The 27,865-nt window shown below is 39.9% G+C and overlaps 1 protein-coding gene across 2 annotated transcripts in view; it reads right to left on the minus strand.

The window, feature by feature from the left end:
* The window catches only part of ankrd6.L (ankyrin repeat domain 6 L homeolog), a 68,822-nt gene extending 45,807 nt beyond the window's left edge, over nucleotides 1-23,015 (minus strand). Inside the window, exon 1 of one of the 2 annotated variants that reach the window (XM_041563022.1) lies at nucleotides 22,645-23,015. The gene's annotated coding sequence lies outside the window, so the exon portion shown is untranslated. Of the gene's footprint in view, nucleotides 1-6,439; nucleotides 6,546-22,644 lie in introns of those variants that run through there. The other variant, XM_018263391.2, reaches the window with a different exon arrangement.
* Nucleotides 23,016-27,865: the final 4,850 nt, after the last annotated feature.

A 27,865-nucleotide genomic window follows, 5' to 3' on the forward strand; every position in this document is an offset into this window, starting at 1 on the left:
TGATGTCATGTATTTGTTATTAAGAGCAGTATTTCAGTACTTTCCTATTCCCTGAACTAATGGTTCTTACAACATGTACCACTGAACCGTGGTCCAGTGGGGAAAAAAAATAGTTTGGGCTAAAAAAAGGTGTGCGCTAATAGAGTCATACTCCTGTTGGGAAAACAGTACTATTTTAGCCAAAAAAATTTCCTAGACAGCGCCACCTGCAATGAAAGTGAAATCCTGATGCAGGCACACCACCGATGGGGGAAAAAGTTTGCTATTATAGGTGCCCATTAATTCAGGCAATATTCCATAATGGTTCATGGTTAACTGGTGACTAGGGGCACAACTTCATTGGAATTTAGGTGCTATTTCTTTGACCTCACAACAGTATGGCAGTTCCCATTCAGATTTTATACAAATAAGGGCTCATTTATCAGTGCAAATGCCATGTGAAAAGTTTCCATATTTTTTTTATACCCACAATAGTGTTTTTCACACAATTCCAGTTTAACTGAAATGGTGATACGCCTGACACAATTGCTGATAATTCACTACAACATATGCAGTTCCACATGCACCTCGATGCGAATCTGACACAATTGTGCTGAAAATCTTTGGTGTTCAGATGTATCTGGCTGCTAGGGTCCAAATTACTTTAGCAACTAGGCAGTACCTTGAATGAGAGCCTGGAATATGAGTAGGAAAGTGTCTGAATAGACAGATGAGCAATAAAAAGCAGCAAGAACAATACAATTGTAGCCTCGCAGAGCAAAAGTCTTCAGCTATTGGGGTCAGTGACCACCTTTTGAATGTTGGAAAGAGTCAGACAAAGAAAAAGGCAAATAATTCAAAAACTATATAAAAAAATAAAGACCAAGTGAAAAGTTGCCAAGAATTGGCCATTCTATAACATACTAAAAGTTAATGTGAATCTGTACTACCCCTTTAAGTCAGGACTAGAAACCAAGTACGATCTTCCAACCCAAGGGCAGAAGTAATCAATTTAAGAAACCGTGAGTGAGTTGGGATCTCATTTGAGGGTTTCTAAAGCTAGTGTTTGAGTCCGGAGACTCGAGCAATAGTAAATGTGCCCCATTGTGTCCAATCCAGACAAAGGTCACATTCTCTTCTACTGCCACTAAGCATTTCAACCCAGGGTTTTATATCACCCCTGTTATGCCAAACCACACCCCTTATGCCCCATGCCACATCCACAACACAACAGCTCTGCCAAATTCTGCCTGTATCTTAAGTAATTTCGGGCAGGTTTTAGGTCTTTTCAATTGAGATTCAGGTGTGGATAATCGGATTGCAGGAGACTGAGCAGTTACTATAGGTGGCTTAAAGAGGGCCAAGTTGACAAGTTTTATACAGACATCCAGAGTATGATAGAAGTATCAAATTCAGTGAACCTGATCCACACAAATATCAGGCAGCTGTAACGTTAATAAGAGATTTCTGCAGTTTATATTACATGCATGCTTCTCATGTGAAATCCTGCTAAAAAACAAATCACTTTAATATAGTTCTAATAGAGAAAAACATGGAAATGTGCCAAGTAACTGGCTGCTGACAAGGCAGCCCAACGCTACGCAGGCTTAAAGAGACTTCACGCTTGAATATGCAAAATAAACTTTCTTGATCCTATTCATGCAAGGTTTTGCTGGGAAATTTACTTCATTCAGTATACTTTCCATTAGGTATTGAGAAGAAGCCTGTTTTTGCATGTCGAACTCATTTTGCACATAATCATTGCTGAGATAATGTTTTATAAGGACCCATTATTCTTTGCTCCTAATCGCCCTGGATCACTTACAGTAAATCACCTATTTAGTGAAGTTTCCTCATGGTAGTGAGGCAAAGTGCATTATAACAGAAACAACACAAATGAGGCAAAGAACGGCAGGTATTTTGCAATGTGTTTTCTTTAATTACCCCATTATTTTGCTTTATTGTAAAATAAGGCTTTTTATTTCCTTTGGTGCTTATCATGGAACCCTGCACTCAATAGAGACTATTAGATAATGGGATTCTCAAGTTCAGACTGGATATTATGCTGAACCTTGAGGGGTCAGTGTCTTGCCAATGATTACAGCTGTGGGCAGTTTCACAAAAACATTCTCTAAAGCTCAAGTTAATCCAATGTGCACCATGGGAAAGCTCTCCACTACAAAGCCAGCTTTCCAGTAAAATCTTGAAAAAGAGCTGCACTGGGGGACGCTTGCAAGAAGTGAGGCTGAATACACTGGAAAATGCAGAGTAAGGAATATACAAACAAAGAAAAACAACTTCGAATGTAAATGATAAGGGCTTAAGATGCTTAAATATACAGCAGCTGGCACTTTTTTTTTTGCCCCATTAAGTGAGGGAAAACAAACAATGTGCAATTGCTTAATTAGAACAATTATTTGTCTTTGCTCATTGAAAAATAATTAATAGCCCAGGCTAATCCTAAGCAAGAACTACACTTATCCTTGGCAGAGAACCCAGGAAAACATTTGAATTTTATTAAGATGTAAGCACGCCATAAAAACAAGGCAGCATAGGCATTTACATACTGCTTTTTAATAAAATGTGATAATGAGCAATAATGGCTTTTGCCAGAAATAACGACATAGCCAGTTTATTAAACTGCAGTCACTTCTGCCATTGTGTTTTTTTATTTGGTGACCATATATTGTATTGTACATGAATGGGATGCACCTTCTTTGTAAACAACTACAAATTACTTTTATTCCCTATTAGAATTATACATAAGGGACATAAAAGTCACTCTGCTACATAAAATATCAATGATACCTAAGTATTAAACCCAAATCTCACATTACCTGTTTTTACAGCTGGACGTCCAGAAATATACAAGAGCTAACATTCTTAAAATAATAGGTACAGAAGTTGGTAGGACTTAACAATGTATTTGTTGATGTGCACAATCCTACCTGCTTCTGCAAAAGCTGTTATATTTTGGCCAAAGCAGTAGGTGAAGCAGTTTTTTTATTGCTGATAGCTGGTGCTAATATCCCCCCCCCCCAGCACTACTTTATAACTCCCTACTGGATAAAAGAATGTGCTTATTATAGCAGAGGGGAAATGAACCAATACCCAGGTAGAATATCCAAATGCAGAGAAAATTGTGTTGCTTGGTTCAACTTCTAACCACCACCTTCTCTCCACCCAGCTACTCAGAAAAAACATGTGTCAAACCAACTTGTTTGCAGTAAACATGCATTTTTCAATCCAGGCATGCATAGGAAGGGTTCTTTGAAAGGACAGTACAGATAGCTAATTATATGCCATTTCCAAAGAACCAAGAAACAACCTGTTGTTTTTTAGAGAATGCAATATACCCTTACATGAACTCTGAACATCTAGCAGCCAGCAATATCAGACAACAAATTAGTGCTGCCTCTGGCAGGTACCCTACTCTGCATCCATGGTTACTGAAAGGCGACATTAAACCTTGATCGTTTTGGTTACATAATACAGCATATTTTTCTCATGGCAAGTTGTGAAGCGCCTAAATCTTCGTATCACATAAATATGGATGAGCACATTTAACACTTTCAGTATGTCTTCATGCCATCTTCACAGGTTTCTGTCAATGAGCTAAGTGTACGGCTGATATCATTGTGCATTAGCATTTCACTCAAGCTTAAACTGCAATAACCTTCTTTAACTTTATTTGGCACAGAAGTATTTAATTGCTGATATACATAAATAAGCAACAAAGTATCAGTAAAATACTTCATAACTTATCTGCTATTTAAATATAGACCTTAATTGAATTTTTACAAATTAAATTAGTAGATATGTTTTTCTCATACAACTTATGAGAAAATTGCACAGAGATGAAAAGCACATATCCCCACCCCCTCTTTAGGCCTGGAAACCAAATGCATTGCACCAACTAAATTGTCTACTTTTCAGGGTTAGTGCCCATTAATTGCAGTGTCAGCTGATTTTTATCAATGGAATTGTCACAGTTTTTTAAAAGGAACACATAATCATAAGTATTTATTCCAACCATTGGAATAAACACTTTTTGCAGCTAGCACTGCTTCAGTGGCTCATTCACAGTTCCTGTTTCCTTTTGCTGATTGCGATTACACCTGTGGCAGGGGTGTATACTGGAGAATAGAGCCTATAATTAACCCACACTTAGCCACCTCTACTTGTTTAATCATAAGTATTGTTCATGTGTCAATGAAAGAGGAACTCCACCCGAAAATTAGAGTTAATGTAAGTAGAATTGCTATTAAAAGCAGTATCATTTGTATTCTGTTTTTAAGTTTTAAAACAGTGCCTCAGAAGCTACACTGTTACGATGTTTCAGGAAATTGAAGTGCAGAAAATATAACCACACGGATACGTGGTCAGTTTGATACAGTAACTGAACTGGCTTAAACCCGTGGAAAGAAATACCCATTCAGGGTCCCAAACAGCTGGGAAAGTTTGTGTTTTTAGATCACACGTATGAAAGTTTTTTTTAATACCTGCTCTATCTATTTAATAAGTTGAAAGTCTAAATATGAGGCAGTGTATTGATGTAATTTAAGGGTATATCCAATACCAGTAGGTTAATAATATTAATATTTTTAGTAATATTTGTTGCAGGAAGTTGCATCTTTCTCTGCATACTGTGTGTGCACGTTATTCCTTACCATCATTTTCTAATGCAAATTAGGCTTCCGATTTGGGCCTGAATCCCAGAATGGTGTATCCCTAGTCAGAATAGTCTAACACGATCTCTTATATTAACAGGGTTCAGCCTGTAGCCCTCCTGCTGTAACTAATTTACAACCTTTAAAAATCAAGACTGCCTTTGCCTTTTAAGAGGATGTTAGGCACTCACTGTACTTCTGGGTATACTGTAACTAGGTAAAAGCAGGAAAAAAACATTATAGCATTTTAAATTAGATTTAGAGTACATTATTTAATGTCACTGTTGTGGGATGCTGCTAATGATTGTTAGTGGATGCCAAGTTGTAGCTTAGCAACATCTGGTGAAATCCAGGTTGGACATTCCTTGTCCTATGCTCTATATTAACCCCTATGGATAAGGAATGCCAAAAATTTGACTTCAGTTGCCAAAACATTTCTAGTTGTAGCATCTTAGAAAAAAAAAGATTAAATGCTGCAGGTTATCTATTATTCGAAACCATTTGGACCTTTGGTTTTCATACCATGGAACACTATATTTAAATCTACTAAAAAAGTATAAATTCTAGTTGTTTAAACATGATTTAAAAAGTAATCATGGGGTCCTGTAGCCTTGTGCCATTGGACCAAAGATCGGAGCTTAGTGCATAATTGGGAGAGGAAATGTATTTGCTCTACAAGATATTTCAAAAAGCTGAACCTGAGAGCCAGTAACCACAGGAATTGTCCAAATTATTTACTGTCCTATTTATTCTTGGCACTACTGTAAAACTATAGCCGACACAACATCACTATTTGTGAAGAAGTTGACCCACAAAGGGAGGCTTGAGCTGAAGCCACTGAAAACCACTGCTTTAGTTGATTATTAAACACCTTAGACCCTACTCGCATAATGCACAGTAGGGGGTATATATTATTCCATTTATACTTGTTGTTTTCCTTTATTGCCCTGTATTCTAAAAAGAAGAGAAAGCCCATCCCCCACACCAGCACACATGCCCCCATAGGTCAGACCAGACATACACGAATGCATGAAACACTCCCAGACACTCTCAAATACTATTGTTTTCTGAAAAGGCAACTGTCTCACTTTGGTCATTATATCCACTATTCAAACAATGGGTACAGGACTCTTAAGTGCAGTGACTGCAACCCATAAAATAATAAATGCATTCCTCACTATCCATTATTTCATAAACATTATTTTACCAAGATTACCAATGAAAAGGAAAGAGGTTATGGTGTCTGCAGCCACCCGTAAGGGATTGCTGGACAAAAAGCTTGTTGCTAGGAAATCTCCACCAAGTCAGAATTTTGCTTAAAAGTCAGGATAACCCCAAATCAAATGCACCATTCTACTAGGAAGGACTGTACTTAGGTTTCAGTCATATTACTTTACTTTTCTAAACTTTATTTGTGAATCAATGGTACCCCTAATAAATCTCTAATTAACCAGTTCCTTAAGAAATACTGCTTACTACTGCTCCATAATTTTTTTTATTACAACCAAACGTAATATTGAATAAATAAGCCTTCCTGTTAATAATCTTTGTATTTTTGGAGATAAACTATGCCATTAAAAAAGTTCAAGACTGTTTACTTTATGTATAAATACATCATGCCATAGTTTTTTCTCTTAAATATCCTTTTTTTTAAAAAAAAAAAATAGCACACCACCCAAAACATTATAAATAAATGATAAAAATCTGCATACCACATTGCTACCAAAGTAAGGTGAGTTACAATTCTAAAGACTGCTTGTTCCATGAAAGATTAAATAAATGTTACTTACACAGAAAGCGTTTTGGCACCACAAACTCCAGATAACATATAAGGAAAATCACACCAAGATATCTTTCCAACACAGAGGCTGCAAACAGTACAACAACAGGACATCTGCGGTACCCAAAGCATTAATTCTACACAAGCTGGCCAGAAGGCGGCTCTGATTTACATGTCAAAGAAGGCTTTCATATGGCCCTATTGTGTATATAGATGGTTTCCAAAGCAGCGCCTTTTCTATGCAGAATTGCTGTTATTTCTAGGTAACGTAAAATGCCATCTCATCGACAAACCCATCGAATCAACAATTAAATCATTATTAAAATCAACCAGGCAAAACACAATCTATGGTTTATTGATTCTGAGAATAAAATATAAAAGAGGTCCTGCTATCATTTCATAGTTATATAGTTAATTTGGTTTGAAAAAAGACAAATGTCATAAGTTCAACCCCTCCAAATTACCCCCAGAACCTACACAGACCTATCAATATACTCACCTATATAAATATATATATTAAATCATCTTAAAGGAGAAAAACCCTTGATAAAAAAAACCTACCCCCTACTCTACATAGACCCCCCCTCCCCTGGGCAAATGCGGAGTTCACAGGCACCATCTTCAGCTGCTTTGGTAATTTTCGGAATAAGAAAAGCGCTTCTGCCATTTTCGTGAGTTTCGGAGCATGCGCAATTGTCATGAAAATTGTTCCAACTGCGCAAGTGCCGATTCGCCGGTATCATTCTGAAGAGAGCAAGATGGTTGCTGTGAACTCCGCTGGACAGAATCTGCACAGAGGGGTAAGTAAAGAGTTAGGGTATTTGCCCGGGGTAGCAGCTAGGCTGGGGGGGGAAGGGGTGCAGATTCTGTCCAGCGCAGTTCACGGCAACCATCTTTTTCTCTTCGGTAATCTTTGGAATGAGACCGTCGAAGCGCAGTTGGAGCAATTTTCTATTACGCGACAACTGCGCATGCGCTTAAACTCACAAAAATTGCAGAAGCCCCGTTCTCATTCTGAAAATTACCCAAGCAGCTGAAGATGGCGCCCATGAAGTCTGCATTTGCCTGGGGTAGGGGGAAGGAAGGTCTATGTAGGTTTTTTTTTATTAAGGGTTTGTTTCTCCTTTAAGATAACAATAACCTTGTACATTATTCTGGTCCAAGAAATAATTCAAGTCACTCTTAACGGTATTAACAGAATATGGCATCACAACATCACCCAGCAGTGCATTCCACATCCTCACTGCCTTCACCATGAAGAACTACCTACACTGCTTTAAAAGAAAGTTCTGTTCCTCAATAGGCCTGTGGTTCTTTATATTGTAAAACGGTTACGGTACATTTTACATTAAGGTTCTGGTCTACAGGTATAAGATCTAGGCCTGTACTAGGATTACGTCATACTGGAGTAAATAATATAATCGATTATTTTATAACAGTCAGGAAAAGAAGAATAGTTAACTATAAACTGAGGAATGACTAGAGAATCAAACATCTAATCCTACACTCGAGCCGTCTTCAGGAAGCTTGAGTGTAGGAGCCGAAATGTTGGAATAAACCACCATTTTTTTTGCACAATATAAGTCGTGTCAGTGCAGTTAATTTTCTATTTATTTATACTATTATATAACTAGCACCCAGGGGGGGGAGAGAGAGATGTTTCAGCTAGCACACTTGAGAAAGGCTGATGTGCTAGCCGAAACGTCAGCTACTTTTTGCTAAATAAAACACTTCTACAAGTTTGATAAGACCTGAGAGTGCTCGCCTTCTTCTTGGATATATATATACATGTATAATTACGTTTTCCATTTAAACAACTTTGTGTGTGCTGCCCAGTTGGGAGGTATTAGAAAATATGCAAAATACAGTTTGTATCTGGACAAGTAGGTGCACATTTACCTAGGGTCGAATATCGAGGGTTAATTAATCCTTGATATTCGACCGTCGAAGGATTTTAATCCATCGATCGAAGGATATTCCTTCGATCAGAAAATTGTTAGGAAGCCTATGGGGACCTTCCCCATAGGCTAACATTGGCCTCGGTAGGTTTTAGGTAGCAAACTAGGGGGACGAGAATTTTTTAAAGAGACAGTACTTCGACTTCGTAGTCAAACAAATGTAATATTCAGAGTTAGCTGAAATAGTCTGAGAGGAAAGAGGAAAGGAAGAAGCAGGCAGAAATGTCTCCACTTTCCTCTTTACATTAAAACTTTTATAATACCAGACAAGAAAGCATTTTACAAAATCAGGAGGGATTAACCAGTGGTACTGTGAGATATTTCTGGTTTTCAGAAACAGCACTAGCACAAAAAAATTGTAAAATCAACATTATTAATGGGAATTATAACACATAGATACAGCATGACCGAATGCTTTCTGTTCTGAGATACTGCATGTATAAATGTACATAAGTAGGGTAACCATAATTAAAGGAAAACTATATCTCTGAACAATGTAGGTGTCTATAAAATATATTGCATAACAGCTCATAAGTTAAACCCTGCTTCATGTAAATAAAAAATATCATAATAATATACTTTTTTTTTACAAGTATGTGTCATTGGTAGGGATGAGTGAATTTTTTCGTCTTGTTTCGCTGCGGAAATGACGCCCATAGACTCGTATAGCGTTGTGCGTAAAAAAAAAAAAAGCTGTGTCTCCAAAAAATTTTTTCTAAAAACCACACTAGCACACGAGACTTGTGTCTGCAGGGCAAGCCCTTGTATGCTTGACAAAGGGGCGGAGCCCCGAAACGTTGCACCACCGCAGTAAAAATCTTTGCAAGGGCTTGCCCTGCAGACACAAGTCTCGTGTGCTAGTGTGGTTTTTCGATTCAGTTACTAGGAGGTTACCGTGTCCTCCATTCACTGTGCACCGAGCAAAGCTATATACCTGCACAACGGGTGTGCGAGTGTCTACTCCAATTGAAGCAAAACTTTTTTTGCCATGCATCAAAAACATTTTTAGATGCCCATAGACTTTAATGGGCTTTGGCGACATTTCGCCGGCGGTGAATTTTTGGCCAAACCGTCAATTTCACCCATCCCTATTGGGTAATCATAAATAGAAAATTAACATTTTAAGAACTAAGGGCTGTCCCCTGGGACCATATAATTTTACGGTGTATGGAAACAAAACAAATCATATATGTTAGATCACGAGACAATTACGGTAATGGAAAAAGTTCTGTCTTTTGCTTCTACACTACTTCCTTTTACAGTTAGAGATGCATATTTTTAGTCAGATGAACTCACAGACCATAAGGCAACACACAGACCATCACAAAATGGTGGTTTAAAGTAAGAGATGTAAAAGGGCAATATTTACTGATATCCAGTTGGGTAAGATTCTAATAGGCCATTTTGATATATTCGAAATTGTGATTTATTTTCCCACAAATTTCTACAAATGTTCTTTCTCATCTTTTTTAAAAGCTTTAAAACTGCAAGGTTTATTAGGGGGCAGATTTACATATGGTCGAATATTGAGGGTTAATTAACCCGAATGTAAATCCTTCGACTTCGAATATCGAAGTCGAAGGATTTACCGCAATTAGCTCGATCGAGCGAAAATTCTATTAAATCCTTCGGATTTATGGGGGACCTTCCCCATAGGCTAACATTGCACCTTGGTAGGTTTTAGGTGGCGAAGTAGGGGGTCGAAGTTTTTTTAAAGAGACAGTACTTCGACTATTGAATGGTCGAATAGTCAAACGATTTTTAGTTCAAATCTTTCGATTCAAAGTCGTAGTCGAAGGTTGAAGTAGCCAATTCGATGGTCGAAGTACCCAAAAAAACATTCGAAATTCTACGTTTTTTTTATTTTATTCCTTCGCTCGAACAAAGATTTAAAGATTTTCGAGGTATTAGAATTTTTTAGCGCATCGGTAAGTGTAATTTTCTGTTTGTAATTTTTTTTTTTTTGTTTTACCTTGCATGTTTTAATTTAATATAAATCTGCTGAGTAATATTGCTAACCAATTCCTTTATCTCAGCTGCCATTTTCCCCTATGAAAAGTCACCAAGAAAGCTGCATAAACATTTGTTTCTGAGCATGTGCCAAATGTTGCCTGCCCATTGAACCTGATATCTTACCACTATAGCTAGTTTGAAAATATTAAGAAAAACATGTTTAATATACAGTATGTAGTTCTAAAGAATTACAAGTGAAGACAATAGAATTAGCAAATTGCTGCAGGAAATGAATGAAAAAACAGCGCTTGGTTTTCTACTTCATGCAGAATGCGTAACCATGGTAACATAATACTAATAATACCATTGGCTATACAGGTTCAGAAGTCTGGCTAGTGGCACAATAGTTTACCACCTGATTCGCTTGTATTGAAGAAAACTCCCTTTTTCAACGTTATTATGCGCATCCCAGCTGGACTAATCTGTGTAGAATCTTAGTCTTGGTCTAAGACTCTAAGTCTTTACAGTGGAATTATGGTACATTTATATTGTACAAGTAAGAGGTATTTTAACAAGGATGACTGTCTCACTTTGAAACCTTGCAGGATTAGGAATAATCAGCAGTGCCTACAAAATTAGGCTAATAAATTGAGGCTTAATTTTTAATTGGAGTTTCTTTGTCCTTTAATAAATTCTTTAATCAAACTCATTTTGTGTGGGTCACAACACTTAAAAGGTTAACAAGTACCACATTTCTGCAACATTTTCCACTTCTGCTTCTTTCTAACAGTAAGAAGACTGGATTTTTTTCCGAAACAGGTTGACTGTTATCCCATAGGATTCGAAGAAATTAATAAATGACCCACAGCCTTAGACAATTTGACTGAAATCTGCAATAACGGTCAGGAGACCGGTAGTGGGTGGGGGGATTACATCAACATGGCTGCCTCTGCCCGCTATTCATGAATACAGTGGTGATAACTGCAGGCAGCTCTGTATTCATGGGGTAGCTGCAGATCTATGTGCTCAGAAATGAAGCACAAAGACCTGCTGCAATCTAACCTGGAAGTACGTACAAAAAATAGCGTATCACACCAATTTTTGCACTTTGCAGTGTCTTTCACTTCATACATGACTCCTTATTTATATCTCATATGATCACATTAAGAAGATATGATGTCAGACCTGCCCATCATAATAATAAGTAAAGCCTATGAAATTTTCATCTTTGCATATGAACAAACAGCAAGAGCTGCAATGCTTTTTTAAACCCCATTTGAAATAAAGGGCACAAAGTTTGCCTAGGTGTGCTATAGATTATTAGATTAGTAAATTTAGCATCTTTTATTACATTACCCCCTGACGTACTTTGGCTGTTGGTATGGATCTTGTCTTCCACCAGCAACAGCTTCTACTTTGCCAAAACTTTCCTGTAAATTTCTGTATTTTCTAAAATAAGTATAGTAGAGCAGAATCCTCTTGCAAGCAAATACATCTTTTCAAGAGAAAAAAGTGTACACATGAAGCCAGAGACCTGGAAAAATAAGAATGTGTAAATAATTCGCTTGTCAAGATAGGAATCAGTACTGTACATAACTTGGATATATTCCCATTCTGCCAAATAATTAAATTACTGAAATATTTTCCTATGAAGCAAAGAAGCCCAGTGTGCAGTGCAGTGGCAATCATTTCTGTCCTTTGCTGTCATCTCCCCATACTTACTGGTAAACTATAGGGTCTTTGTTCAGGCAGCACCTACAGCCGCAGGCCTACTAAGCTCTTATTACAGGATTTCAATGATAGAAACAACATTAACATTTTTTCCAAAGGGAAGGAGATTGTATTTCACCAAACATATCTGGATCTGTAGTTAGAAGTAAATATGTTATATGCTAAAGGGTAAAATGTCATCATGAATATGTTCCAGCCATAGTATGAGTAAATCTTATTTAAAGTTGTTTTTACTCACTGTATTTTGCTTTTGCTCAGAGTCACTTATGGCTATTTCCAGATTTTGAGTGACACAGGGCTTAGAGCCTACCATCTTAAAGCTTGAAGCATTGAAAAACATTACACTGGCAAACAAGGGAAACACTGGCAGGGCAAGCCCTTGCTAGATTTTATTGTGGAGTGCAACGTTTCAGGGTTTTTATTCCTGATGGATTGAGAGGTTGCCGATTTCTCTTCAGTTGTGCATGGGGTAATTGTTTATTTGGAAGCCAGGGTGTGCAAGTGAGATATACAAGAGATTTGCCCCAGGCCACAAGCAGATAGCATGAGAACTGAGTCAACCTTTCTGCATTGCATTTCAGAATAGTGACCAAAGAAGTGATTCTGTTTGTTTACAGTTACTAATATTTGTGTAGAAAAAGTCCAGAGATGCTAGTAGGATATTCACCACGCACACAACAGCATGGAAGCTTGGTAACATCTGCTTTTTAAGGTTACATTACTCAAACAGGCAGCCACCCAGAGGTAACCATTTTCCCTAAATTTAAGGCAACCACATGTAGAACTATTTGGCTTTACTGTCCCAATATATATATCACTCTCGAGTTGCAATTTCAAGAGCTTGAACTGTGATCTCGTTGAATTGTAGATATGTTATGTTAAAACTGGCTGAAAGCAATATAGGGATGCCCAATCTAGCGATCTCTAGCCGATGTTGTGTACAAGCCAGCATAAATATTTGCAACAAGGTCACCCAGAATTGTGCTTATCACATTCTGGCGACTGTTTTTTTTTTAACCCAGAGGTTTTCTTTTCCTAGATAATTTGCAAATTGGTTTTCATTTTTTATTTTTCGTGTTTTTTGAGTTATTTGGCTTTTTTTTAAAGTTTTTATTTAATGCCTTAACATTTATTACAATTAGGAAAAGCAAGGAAAGAAGAGTAGAGATAAAAAGGGTGTATAGCTAACTAAAAAATGAAAATTCACTGCTGCACACCACTTTCTTGCATGTAGGGTGCATTCAATTCCCAGACTGTCTCCAAGTCCAATAGTATCCAAGCTATGCAAAGGGAAGAGGCACACCAATTCACACAGGCTTAAGCCTTCATCTTGTTTATTGCAGACATTGTGGCACAAGCTTTGTGCCACAATGTCCCATGGGACCTTCCTCAAAGCCTGCCATACTAATATCTTGCTTGCGTGTCCCTGAAATTCTAGTAGAAAAACAGGAGATTTATTTGTACATAAGCTGTTGACCAATACATACCAAAATACATATTATTCAGCAGTTGTAGTTTGAGAGTTGTACCTAAATAGCACAGTATAAGTACAGAATTGTCTTTTCAACACAAAGTTTGCTGTATTGCCACACTGATTTGTGCAAACTGATTCCACTCCAATGGAAATGCACTAAAACCCTAATGTGCTGCTTTGCCAATAAAACTGCCCAAAATTGTTTAGAAGTTTTCAAAAGCTTATTCCTAAGACTAGTAAAAAGTTGTATTATGCAATATGTTACACCAGCATGTGTTTGACTTCAGATGTGGTTTGGCTGAAGCAAAATGTGCTGGGAAACTGGATTTTTTTGCATCTTTTATATCTGTTTATTGTTATGCCATTTAAATGAAGTGTTGATATTAGCTTAAAAGTATCAGCATCAGAGCTGTTTTGATTTGCCTCCATATAATAGGGAGTAAGCTCCCCACCAGAAATGTATGTATGCACAATGTACTGTGGGAAATGAAGGCTTGGCCTGGAGGACAGATGACTACTGCAGCATTGTTTCGATTGTACATTTGGTCAGAACTTCTGTGTATAAAATAATAATTAACGGTATATCCTGCTTTCAACAGCAATTACATTTTACAACATTTAAAATCATTGAAAAAGGTAATTAATGTGTCCCTCTATGCACTGGCTATATGTAATACAACAAGATTCTTACAATTTGCTTCTTCTCTACGCCTCATCCATAAAGGGGTGGTTCACCTTTAAAGGAGACCAGTCACACAAACATAAAAAGCTGTATAATAAAAGTCCTCTTAAAATTAAAAATAAAACTCAAATTCTATTTTTTCATTAAAATATCTCTACCTGTTATATACTTGTTTAAAACTCCCAGCTGTCAATCTTATATTGCCTGCCCCTCCTCTGTGCCTTAGGTATAGAGGCGGGGCAGGCAATTACTTTCACTTTCCATTGTGCACTTACTAGATGTTGTTGCACTCCATACATTCCCCTTCCCTCCTCTCCCTCATTATTTGACTTTGTTTTCCGACTCTATCCAGCTTTTAAATGGAGGGTCACTGACTCCATCTAAAAAAAAAAGTTCTCTTTAAAGCTACATTTTCATTGTTATTGAGACTTATTGCTAATGCTGCACCCATCCTCTGGAACTCTGTCCCATGCCATTAACTATTCGCAGAGCCTCCAAATGATTACTGTAAACTCACCTTTTAATTTAAAGGCGAAGGAAAGTCATCCAAATGTTAGGCACCCCCAAGTGATTGTATTTACTTACCTGACACCCCGGGTCGGTGCTGGGTGCCTGGGTTATACCAGTGAGCACCACGGAGCGCTTCTCTTCCGTCTTCCACTTTAAAAGCTGATAGGAGCACCGGCTCAGGGTTTCAGGTAAGTAAATACAGGTATGGCACCTATTATCCAGAATGCTCAGGACCTGGGGTTTTCCGGATAATGGATCTTTCCGTGATTTGGGTCTTCATGCCTTAAAGGGGAACTATCGTGAAAAAATTTTTTAATACAAGGTAGAGCTCATGAAAATAGTAAATTTTTGTAAATATGTTTGATTAAGAGATACGTTTAGTTTATTAGTTATACTTTTTTTTCTCATGACTCTCTGCATTCTCTCTCTGTCTGGTAGTACACTGAGCTGTAAGACGGGGTTATGTTTTGATTGACAGATGAAAGCGTGATTTTTATTGGTTGCTAGGCTATGCACTGCTCTTTCACCTGCAATGTTTTTTTTCAAGACATTTATACTGTGCAACACATTCTCCTTGCAGGCACCTTTCCATTTGGGATTTGTTTGCTAGGTAAAAGGTATAACGACTGCATTCAAGGAAGGAGCAGAAGTCCTGGCAGCAGCAGGATACTCACATTTAGCTCATTGCAAGGCAAGCCCCACACTTGGATTATTGGCGGCAGCAGGAGAGGCTTCACGAGCAGCAGGGCCATACTGGATCCCTGGGATCGATTAACTTTTCAACACAACGTGGGATTTGGGGAAGAAGGCATCACCTTGTAAGAAGAATGCCTGCTTCAACCATTGCCTCTGCTCAGTGCTCACAGGGCTTCAAACAGCACGTGATCAGTACCGCACCTCCCCATGCAGGCTGTTGCACATCTGGTCTGGAGCTGGTAACTTTCCTGCAGCGTCGAGCCCTGTGAGCACTGAGCAGAGGCAATGGTTGAAGCAGGCATTCTTCTTACAAGGTGCTGCTAGGGTTGCCACCTTTTCTAGAAAAAAATACCGGCCTTTCTATGTTTTTATGGTTTTTCCCTATACTTAACATTGCAATCATGCAATCCGACTTGACAGCCCCCTAGCCTCGTTGCCTAGGGGGCTGTCTTCCCTCCCCACTCTCTGCGGGAAGCTGCAAAAGCCACCGATGCAGAGAAATAGCTTGGCTGCTAGAGAATGTACGCTGTACGTTCTTGGCAGCCTGAGCATTTGCCTGCCAGCACGTACGCTGTACGTGCTTGGCAGGCAAAGGGTTAAAGGAGAACTAAACCCTAATAATGAATAGGGCTAAAAATGGCATGTTTTATATACTGAACTTATTGCACCAGCCGAAAGTTTTGGCTTCTCAATAGCAGCAGTGATCCAGGTCTTCAAACTTGTCACAGGGGGTCACCATCTTGGAAAGTGTCTGTGACACTCACATGCTCAGTGGGCTCTGAGCAGCTGTTGAGAAGCTAAGCTTAGGGGGGTCGTTGTAAATTATCATACAGAAAATGAGGTTGGCCTGGAATATAAGATGATGCAACAGGGCTGAATATTAAATTCTGATGCTAGTTGCAATGGTTTCTGTGCTGCCATGTAGTAATTATCTGTATTAATCAGCCTTGTACTGTGACATTTCTATGTGTACTGTATATTGTGAGTGGGTCCCCAAGCTCAGTAAGTGACAGCAGCACAGAGCATCAACAGAAAAGAAGATGGGGAGCTACTGGGGCATCTTTGGAGACACAGATCTTCCCTGCTAAAGGGCTGTGGAGATAATGAAGATAATTGTAAGAACGTGAGCATGTATTAAAACAATACGCATCCCCAATAGGACTAAATTATGGAAGCTGAAGGAGGTATATGACTGTACAGTGTCGCCTCTATTCTACTAGTCTCTTTTCTTTACATGCTATAATCTATTATTCAATCTATTTAGTCTCTTTGTTCTCATAGAAATAGGTAATGGCCATGAAATATGCCAAATGTTTTGAAGCAGGAGGGCCCACTGACACCTGAGCCTACCGGGAGTTTTCCTGGTATCCCGGTGGGCCAGTCCGACACTGTAACTGTATTAGCTGTAGCAAGCAATTTCAGTCAGCAACAGCAAACGACAGCAAGATAATTTCTACTGTAAAAATGATAGAGACTACTGTTTTTCACCACAAACCCTATAGGGGTACTCTATAAAGCTCAATTTATTTTGTGAAGAAAAGATCCCAAAAAAGGATTACAATATCTAATGCTAAACTGTACATCAAAAAATTCAATGCATTGCTGCCAAACAATATTTGTGGTGAAAAATATGCAAATAATATACTACCAGGCAGGGTTCAACACAGTTCAGTACAATTTTTACCAATCTCTCTCTCTGTACTCGACTGTGCAGACCTGACAGCCTTCCAGAGTAACAGTTGGTGTGAGGATGCTATTCAGCATGGAGGAGGGTGGGACTTTGTGAGTTGCTAAGTGACATCATAGCTAATGAGTAGCTACTTCCATTCAGCAGTAGCTTTAACTGTCTCTCAGAGAAAGCACCCTCATTGCATGTAATAATATATCATTTAACAAAAAAATTAAGCATTTCTGCTAAACAATATATTTGAAGATATTATTATTTCCACCTCAACTACCCATTAGGAGAATTTGAATTTCACGATAGATCCCCTTTAAGTCTACTAGAAATTCATTTAAACATTAAATAAACCAAATAGGCGGGTTTTGCTTCCAATAAGGATTAATTGTTTCTTAGTTGGGATCAAGTACAAGCTACTGTTTTATTATTACAGAGAAAAAGGAAATCATTTTTAAAAATTTGGATTATTTGGATAAAATGGAGTCTTTGGGAGACAGCCATTCCCTAATTCGGAGCTTTCTGGATACCGGGTTTCCAGATAAGGGATCCTATACCTGTACAATTACTTGGGGTTGCCTCATTTGGCACCCCCAAGTGCAGGATGACTTTACTTATCCTTTAAACCTATAGCATAAGCCTTCAGCAACTCGACCATCTTCCCAACCCCCTTCTTCTTCTTCCATTGCTGTCTTCTGCTGTTACCTTGGCCATCATATGCACAGTAGAGTGAAAAAGCTAACCTTTTGATTAAAGTTCAGCTTTTCGCTACATATGCACAGGTGGCACAAACCATCAGGCAGGGGGGGTGCAATGAGAGTCTGACCATAAAATTAATACAGGCAAAGATAACTCTGCACTAACCCATTATCAGTATATAAAGGACATTAGGCTGTCACACAAGATGCAGGCCAGTGTGCTCCTCCTTGTCTCTGCACTAACAGGCACTGCACCGGCCTGTGTGCAGATATCAGTGCAAAAACATGAAACTGTGCAACATCCATCCCATGTGTCTGTACACAGACCTACGCCATTCATGTCAGTGCAGAGACGACACAGTGCTGAGGAAACAATACAGGTATAAAAATGCTGCATTTTGTATGACATTAGTCAGTACATGTTGTTATGTATTTGGTCAGATTGAATATATTGCAATATATGGTCAAACTTTCCTTGTTTTGTTTAAAGAATGGCATTTTTAGTAGGTTAATGCACAATATGTAATAATGTTCTTAATATAGTGAATAAATTACCCCTATTGTACAATATAAAAATATTATAAGGCACTGGTAAGTTCTATTACCATATAAAAAAATGAGGCCATAGACCAAGTGCTTTAATAAAGGTCAAGGAACTTTGAGATAACTTCTAAGATCCTCAATCCTCATATATTACAACAGTTTTTTTCCATTTGTGATCTATTAGGTACTAAGCTGCAGTTACTATCAGGTTTATCAGTTTCTGCAATGTGATTAGTGAGTTTGGAGTCACATGACTGAAAAAGTACCGATTATAATTGATGACATCATAGAGAGTGATATTTTGGGACAATTTGTAACTGGCTTTCATTTTTTGTGGTTTTTGAGAAATTTAGCTTTTACTCAGCAGCTCTCAGTTATCTGGTTGCAAGACTCCAAATTACCCTAGCAAACATGCACTTATTTGAATAAATATGAAGGAGATGAATAGGAGAGGGCCTGTATAGAAAGACGGGTAATAAAAAGTAGCAATAACAATAAATGTGTAACCTTACAGAGCATTTGTTTTTTTAGATGGGGTCAGTGACCCCCATTAGAAAGCTGTAAACAGTCAGAAGCAAATAATTTAAAAACTATAAAAAAAGAAAAAATGAAGGTCAATTGAAAAGTTGCTTTGAATTAGCTATAAAATACTAAAAGTTAACATAAATGTGAACCACCGCTTTTAACATCTTTCAGCCGAGCTCTTCAGACTTTCTCAGTGTAAACCCCATTTAGAGGTTGCCCTTTGGGCATTACAATATGACCTCAAAACATTGTTAGATTCAACCAGCATTACAATGATATCTAGGGCCAAAAATAGCTGTTATCGAGATTTCCAAACAGAAACATGCACAGTGGAAGCACTTGACCCTGGTTGGTGACCAGCACCAGGTGCTGGAAGGGACATTGTTGGGCATGACTGCTGCCAACCCCGCTCTGCTTTGCCTATTCTGTTTGTGAGGGAGTGGGACTCTCTTTGGCAGGATGGTTGGTGTGCTTGGGGAGCGAGGGCCTCTGCAAGTCCCAAACATATATAAAACAATTCTCTTTTAGAACGCTAACTAATGTACAATATACCACGTTACTGTGGTAACTTCAGGAAGAGTGTTAAAATACAGAATTTCCTAGGTCAAGCTGAGGTATGCACAAACCCACATCAGTTAAACCATTCGCAAATACAGTTGTTTGTTCAGTGGCATAACTGGTAAAATTTTTGAAATAATATTTTCCTTCCTTTCAAAAGTGAAGTAAAAGACGCCCGGACAACAGAAAGTAGCTACTGTTCATTAGAGGCTTGTGCAGTTGTAGGGGCTACTAGGAAACCAAAAGAGTTCTGTATTGCTTCATTAAAAAATGCATTAAACATCAACATGGATATAACTAATAGCTAACCATAAATCTTACTATAGAACAGAAAAAAACAGAAACATTCAGTGATTTTTAGCTAAAGGAACAGATGGACATTAGAATGTATAGGAAGAATGTAAACAAAAAAAAGTTAATGGAAGGGGACATTTTTTACACCAGATTGTAAATACATATTATAAATATATTGTAAATATAACAATATGTGCTATAAGCAAAAGAAATGGTCAGTTTAACTCCCTTCTGCACCTGTCACATAACTACACAATACCCAGACACTTATCCTATGAACACAATTTACTTCATAGAGGAGATGTTTTTGTTTCAGAATATTGTAAATATGACAGTACAGTATGTGCTATAGGCAAAATAAAATATCAGTTTAACCCCTTCTGCACCTGCCACAGGACTACAAAATACTTAGGCACTGCAGTCTTATAACATTAAAATGTGAGTACAAAGATCCATTCCTGAAAAGCTGTCTCAAAGTTTCCCATGTTTGATATTGGTCATGTCTTGCCATGGTCCAGGGTCCTGCCCATATGCAGTGGTTCAGTTTGGTGGTTTGTGGTTACTGATTTAGTTACCCAGGGAATTTTTTTTAGTGAAGTTACATATGCCAAATAAATTTACCTTTAAACCAAACAACCCATAAAAGTAAATCAATGGTTCAATGTGTTGAATCAAGCTAGAGAGGTTAATTTAAAATACAGCTACTGCAGTTTCATTTCAAATACAGTACATATAGTTTTAATAAAATTGGTTTCATTACAAATGAGAAAACCGCACAATGCTTTAATATATTTTATAATACAACACTATTATAAAAACTAACTAGAATTTATTTGCATCATCTCTTTGGATGACTGATAATGCAGAGCATTCTATACTGGATTTATGATGATAATCTGAAAAAGTTAATAGGTTGGATGTATGGATTTAAATTATTTAGCAATGGGAAAAATCTTCTCAGGACTTGTAAGTCAGAATCATCTACTGGTCTATCACATAACAAATGTAAACATACGACTGGTTACTATGGGTTCTACTATGGGTCTACCTTTGCCCTTTTGGCTGCATAACCCCCTTGGTTCCCTTGTAGCTTAAAATTGTATAACATTTTGAGTTTATAATAAAAGCTTGTGTAGAACAACAATAAAGAGCTATCATAAGAGGAAATGAGGGAGGCAAGTTTTCATTACAACATAGGGGTAAAAGGCAATGTGAGCTAAAGAGGAGAGAAGAGAGTAAAAAAAGAAAAGGAAAATAGTAAAAAGAGTGCAACAAAGCGAAAGTGTCAAATGGTAGTTTTTCAATAACATAACTGAAGCTGGTAATTGGCTCTAATAACATCTGAATTGTGAACATATTAGTTCTACAAATTAGTACACATCTACTACACATTGTCATTACAATGGCTGGGATCACGAGATCACAATCATACAATGTGAAAGCAGACCTGGCAGGCAGCAGAAAACTAGCCATACATATGAGGCTGCAAAGCTGTTTTGTAGTGCGTTTGGGAAGGGGGCTAAGTGCTCAGGTGAGGGAATCTAGTGGTTATGACAACTTCTGGTACTTGCTTAGAAAGATTAGATTTCAGGAAGTGCTTGAATGCTTCAGAATAGCAGATGCGTGCAAGAAAGCCATTACAATAGCTTGTCACACCCCAGTGAAAGCACCTTAAGGGTAGAGGCACACATGCTATTTGGGGGACATTAGTCGCTCAACGACAAACCGCCTTTTCTTCGGGCGACTAATCTCCCCGCAATGCCTTCCAGCCAGCTAGAATCTAAATTTCTGGGGGGATGGCACTTGGAGCGATTTGTTTTCAGAAGTCGCCCGAAGTTTCCTTGTGAGGCATTTTTGTGTGTCTCTGCCCTATTGCAAATATAACTCCATTAATGTAAAAACTTTTTTTTAAAAAGGGTGAAAGCACATTAATGCAAATACAACAGGTCAATAGTATAACTGTAACTATAGATAACTAATAATAATAATAATAATAATAAATAGGCACCCCACCCAGCAGGCAGTGCACATCCAAAGAGGACAGAGGTGAATCCTGATAGAGAACATTTTTGGATTATAAAAGAAACAAACACATTTCTAAACCTAGCCTAGTTCCTAACCAGTTATAAATGAGCTATCTTCTATATCAGCAGTTTATCTTTCCTGATAAAATACCGTTGTAATACAATAGCTCATATATACATGCCTAATCTAGTCAGCATCTTACTCATTTAGAAGAAACGCTTCTCACATTTGAATTACTACTACTAAGCACAGAAGAATCACCACCACCATGTACTAATTCAATATCCCTGACTAATCAGTTCCACAAGTAGTTTGGCACCAATCAATCAGCCCCTTGGTGCAGAGTTTAGCCAAGGCTGATGCTTTGTCGCACAGGTGCTGAGCAGCGTGGTTAGTGAGTGGTTAGTGAGTGGGAGTTGCCTGACACTGCACTTTCACTTCTGCACAACAACAACGTGAGCTCTTGTACCATCGCCCAGGTACATACCTGTTGTTGCCATGCACTCAGGCGGCGCAGCACTCATAGGGGCAGCCTGAAACACTGGTACATTTGCACAGCGCAGAGAAGCTTTCCAGGTGCGTATGGTGTCTCTGCTTTTCCTTATCCAGAAGGAGCATAAGGATGAGTCGCTATCTATGAGATCTATACAGAAGCAAATGCCTGCCACCAAGATACGGCGAACTTCCCTTTGCCTTATGTGAATCCAGAAGGAGACATGGCAACAAGGGGGAGTCAGACCATCGGTTAAGGAGGTGGCGGGAGTTCTCAAGGGTTATGGGGGGTGGCCTGGGAAGAGAGGGCAGGGAAAGGTCACAAGAGCCACAGAGCTGTGGGCATTTTCAATGTGCAGCTGACCTGAAAGGATGTGGGGAGTATCTGCATCACTTACCAGAATGGAGACTTAAGTAGAAGGGGGTGATGGATTGCTCTGTCAACAGTTTGGACTCCTGTTGCATCTCACTCACACCACTGGTGCCCCCAGGAAAGCACAATGCAGAGAATAGCCACCCAAATTGCTCAGCCCTGAGGTAAGCTCCAGACCTAAGGACAGGTGGCACTCTGACTCTGACAGTCCCTCTCCTCAGGCAGCAGGAGAAACAACACAGCAGGGCCCATCCATCAGGCACACGGGAGACATTGGGTACAGCAGAGACACACAGAGCAGTGAGCAGGCAGGCACCAGCTCTAGAGAGTGTAGTCTGTGTAGAAGGGGCGGATCCGGGAAACGTGTGTGTGTGTGTGTGTGTGAGAGAGAGAGCGAGCCAGTCCAGGCAGCCAGAAGGAGGAGTGACCCGGACCAGCTCCTGACACGTAATCCATCTGGAGCAGGTATACAGGAGCCTGGCAGTGCAAGCAAGCAGGGCACACACAGAGAACACTGTCCATGTGGAACCTTAAGCACTAAGCAGCAACTCAAGAAAGGGTTCCCCAGCAACTGCATCCCAGAGCTGTTATTGCATGATTTACAGCAACAAGAGGGCCACTACTGTGGCTGCCAGCTTCCCAGGGCATGTGGGATTCAGTAAGGAAGTGGTAGGCTTTTGGGGGGCCACAGGGGTGGTACAGCTAATCCACAAACTCACTCATCCAGTGGCAATGTGGGGGATCCGAGGATAACGATGCTACCCAATGTGAGCAGGCAGACACCATAGTAGTAGGGGATAAGGGACCCCAAGTGGTAGCCATAGAGCCAGCTGGGATACTGCAACCCCTAAGGTGAAAGAGGCCTGTATGTCAGCTTCAAAGGACAAAAAAGGGGAGATAAAGAAAATGGAAGAAATATCAGACTTTGCCAAGGGCTCTACCTATGTATGTTTTGAAGGGCCCTTAGGGGCACACCTCAAGAAGGAGACCAAGGAAAAAATATGAAAGCGAGTTGATATATTCTTTCTTCTTCCCTTGGAGAGGTTTAATCTAGATAGGGGAAAAAAGATGACAGCAAGAAAGCAGGCGAGAAGATGCTCTACTGCCTCATCTTCATGTAGACATATCTGGCTACAAGCGTTTATTATATTGGCAATTGTCATTAGTGAAAAAACTTCGGAAACTGTCCGGGCCTTTTTTGCTATCTTGACAGCATTTGGCACTGCTTGACTGCATTATGACGAGCAGGTCCACCAAAGGAAATCGTTGCGACAGTCCATGGGATGTTGTACTGCGGCTTAAGTTACCCAGCTGCCCTACTGAATTGCCCTTTCCAGGGTGGGTAGTGGACGTTCCCAGTCCAACTCACCAGTGGGACACAATAAGAAGGGCTACCGTTGGGCTTTTAACGAAGGAGCCTGTAAATAAGGAAATTTCTCATTCACTGTCCAGATGCTTCAAAAAAGGGAGTGTGGGATAAAAAGAAGGGGATTTTAGCAGAAAGGGTATGACCTCAGTGAATCTGTTGGCAATGCGTCCATACCTAAGGGAATATAAAGATAACCCCATGGCTGAGCTCTTGAAGACAGGGTTGGGGAAAAGGGCAAAAACCATTCAAGGCAGTCCTTGGGGTACCATTATGCAAAAATCTGAGGTCAGCATTGGAACATCCTGAAGAAGTGGATGACAAACTCAGGAGGTTGAGCTAGGGAAAATGGTGGATCCCTTTGGGAGTCCATCCTTACCAGTTTTGCGGCTATCCCCCTTGAGTGTGGTGCTGAAAAAGGAGCCAGGCAAATTCCAGCTTATCCATCACTTGTCTAAGCTATACTTCTTTTGACAATGCTGCAGAAATGTTAAGAAAAGCAGGACAGGGGGAGCACTGATTGCAAAAACCGACATTGGGACAGATTCAATTAAGCAAGAAAAGGGTTTCTCAAGTGAAAAGTCATGGACAAGATTAAGATGAGATGCAATTCAATTCAGAAAAACGTACCTCATGGTGTATCACGTGAAAACTATTGAAGTCTATGGGAAAAAGTTGGAACTGCATTTGGAGAAAAGTTTTTTTCTCCTTGAATTGAATCTTATCCATGACTTTTCATATGATAAACCATGAGATAACTGTTTCTCAGTCAATTGAATCTGGCCCATTGTCAGCATTCTAGCTATTTCGAGTTCACCTTCAGTACATTCATTTATTGGGTTGCCACTGGAGGGAGAATTTATTTGTTGACAAATGTTTGCCGATGGGTTGCTCAAGAGGGCCCATTTTTCCACAATAAAGTTTCTGGACATTTAGCTTGACTCAAAGTGCTTGGAATTTTGGCTTCCACAAGATAAACAACCTAGTACTCAGGGGAGTTTTACATGTCAGGCTACATATCACCTGTGGGGGCTCCTGCGATGGCACACCCCCCCAGTGCCAGAGGGGGCCGCATCACTAGTGCAGAGAGTGCAATTGTGCTCTTTTGCACTAGAAGAGCCGAATTTCTGTTTTAAAAACAGGAAATTCAGCTCTTACCAGGAGTGACTTTTTGCTGCCTGCAAGTTTCTCAAATCGCCTCATGTCAGCAGCACCCCTGCTAGTGTTGCAGCTGCAGCAGAGCAAGGCACTTAAGAAGCTGACCCTCAGGAAGGTTCAATTACTGTTAGGCAGGCTGAACTTTGTCTTCCGAAGTGATTGCAGAGTGATTTAGTGGCAGAAGATATGGTGGAGATGATTACTGTGAGGCAGTTCTAGACTGGATCAGCCGAATGTACAGAGAGGGGTTACAGGAGGGGAAAAAAGGTTCAATATAAAAAAAAGCCAGTTTCCTTACATGTACTGGAACAGGTTTGCTTAAGTTTTGCTTTCAATTTGGCATTTTTTGGGGGCATACAGAATGAGGGAGCTGGTTTCCCTGAGTAAATTAGTGGCTGGTGGGCTAGCAGCTTCTGATGTTACTTGCAATGCACAGCAGTTAAGGATCACCGTGCAAAGACAAAAACTGATGAGGGAAAAGGCCACAGAGGTGCAGAGATGGAAATTAGGCGAGGGGGCAATACAATGGGGTTTGTAAATGGAAATCATGCAGATTCTGATAATGGAACATTCATATGTGCACCATGCGTCACTACCACTGGGCAGCAGCGTGCCAGTGGTATGCAACCTACTTAGGGTGTGGTGGAGGTGAGAGCCTTGCCCAATTTGGTGATAGCCTGGTCTGACATGATTTCTAAGTTACATTGGTGGGGCTATAGGCAAAGTTGTAGTTCACTGTGGGGCATATGTAATCTTACGCAAAGATTTTGAGGTGGATATGACAACATGGTTTGGGCCTGATGGGGTAACATATTGTATTGTGTTGTTTTGCATCATGCTCTCCTTTTTTCGCTTCATGGGGCTCATTTAAAAAAAATTGATAGATGATTACCCAGAACGCCTCTGAACACAGAAAGTATTTGCATGCCCCATGCTTCACTCATAGCACTTAAAAACTACAAATGAAAGGCTTTAAACCTCTTTTAAGCAATTAAGGGTGGAGACATGAAAATACTCCTATATGCAAATCCCAAGGCATTCACAACCCTGGACAGGTGGCAAGATGTACCTTGGGCATCACATTTTTGAGTTAAGAGGAGCGTCAGATTGGGGCCTGAGTTTATTGGTTATAAGCATTGTCAAGTGCCTAACAATTGCCACCCCATGTCCTTTAAAGGTTGCATGTTATCTTCTTGATATCTGCCTGCCTCGACCCAGCCTGTCTGACGATTCTCTTGCCTGCTCCATTTGTACCGTGACCTTCGGCCCAAAAGACTCAGCCGTGCCCCTTTGCCAGCCAGAACATCTTGCCTTGCACCTCTTGTTAAGTCCAGGTGGCACCCAAGTAAGCTGAGGGCTACTCCCGAAGCCCAACGGTGGTCACACTACTGGTGAAGCCGAGCCGAGACCAGGGTGCTTGGCACTTGTTCTGGTATTGGGTGCCGGTCGTGACAATACTCCAGTAGGGAAATTATAAACGGTCGACTGACAGCAGGTGCGCATGCTTTCCATATTGAATGTCAATAGAAAGCAGCAGAAAAAAGTCTCTCCCAACTATTGCCTTTCTTATATCTTTTTTATTTATTTTTTCTCCTCAATTTTTTTTAAATGTTTGCACTAGGAGAATCAACAAGGCTAGAGGCAAAAATCCAGAAAAAGGAGATGAAGCTGTTTTGTGTCATCGGCGAACTTGATGATGTGGTGCTGAAAACGTTGTCGCCGATACGAGACTGAGGCCTCAATGTTTACAGCACCATCAGATTGAGCACAGGAGCTCCTCAAGGATGTTTTCTCAGCCCGTTGTTGTACATATTGCTGACACATGACTGCACAGCTAGACACAGCTCAAACCACATTATCAAGTTGCCGATGACACGACTGTGGTGGGGCTCATCAGCCACAGCGACGAGTCGGCGTACAGAGATGAGGTTCAGCAGCTGGCGGTCTGGTGCAGTGAGAACAACCTGTCACAGAATGGGGATAAAATGAAAGAGATGATTATCGACTTCAGGAGACTTCACACACCACTCGACATCAACGGGTCCACGGTAGAGACAGTAAAGAACACCAAATTCCTCAGAGTCCACATCTCAGATGACCTCACCTGGACCACCAACACCGCCTCCATCACCAAAAAGGCTCAGCAGCGTCTTCACTTCCTAAGTTGACTGAAACGGGACAGCCTTCTGCCTTCCACCCTCACAGTGATCTACAGGGGCACCATAGAGAGCGTCCTGATGAGCTGCATCTCCATCTGGTACAGTAGTGCCAGCGCTGCTGACTGGAAAAGTCAACAGCGGACTGTCAGAGCAGCTGGCAACATCATTGCAACATCATTGGAGCGGCTCTTCTATCACTGCAGCACATCTTCCACAAGCGCAGTGCAAGTCAGGCCTCCTGCATTGCACTGGACTCCACACACCCCTCACACGTCTGTGTGTTCATGCTGCTCCCATCCGGCAGATGCTTTCATAGCATTAAGGCCTGATCAACTAGGCTTCGCTAAAGCTTAGTGGCTGGTGGGCTAGCAGCTTCTGATGTTACTTGCAATGCACAGTTACATTGGTGGGGCTATAGGCAAAGTTGTAGTTCACTGTGGGGCATATGTAATCTTACGCAAAGATTTTGAGGTGGATATGACAACATGGTTTGGGCCTGATGGGGTACATCGGACAGCTATGGGTTATAACCAGTTGAATTTTGATTGTGGGGGAGTCGAGGG

Source organism: Xenopus laevis, chromosome 5L (genome assembly GCF_017654675.1).
Source record: "Xenopus laevis strain J_2021 chromosome 5L, Xenopus_laevis_v10.1, whole genome shotgun sequence".
NCBI classification, from domain to species: Eukaryota; Metazoa; Chordata; class Amphibia; order Anura; family Pipidae; genus Xenopus; species Xenopus laevis.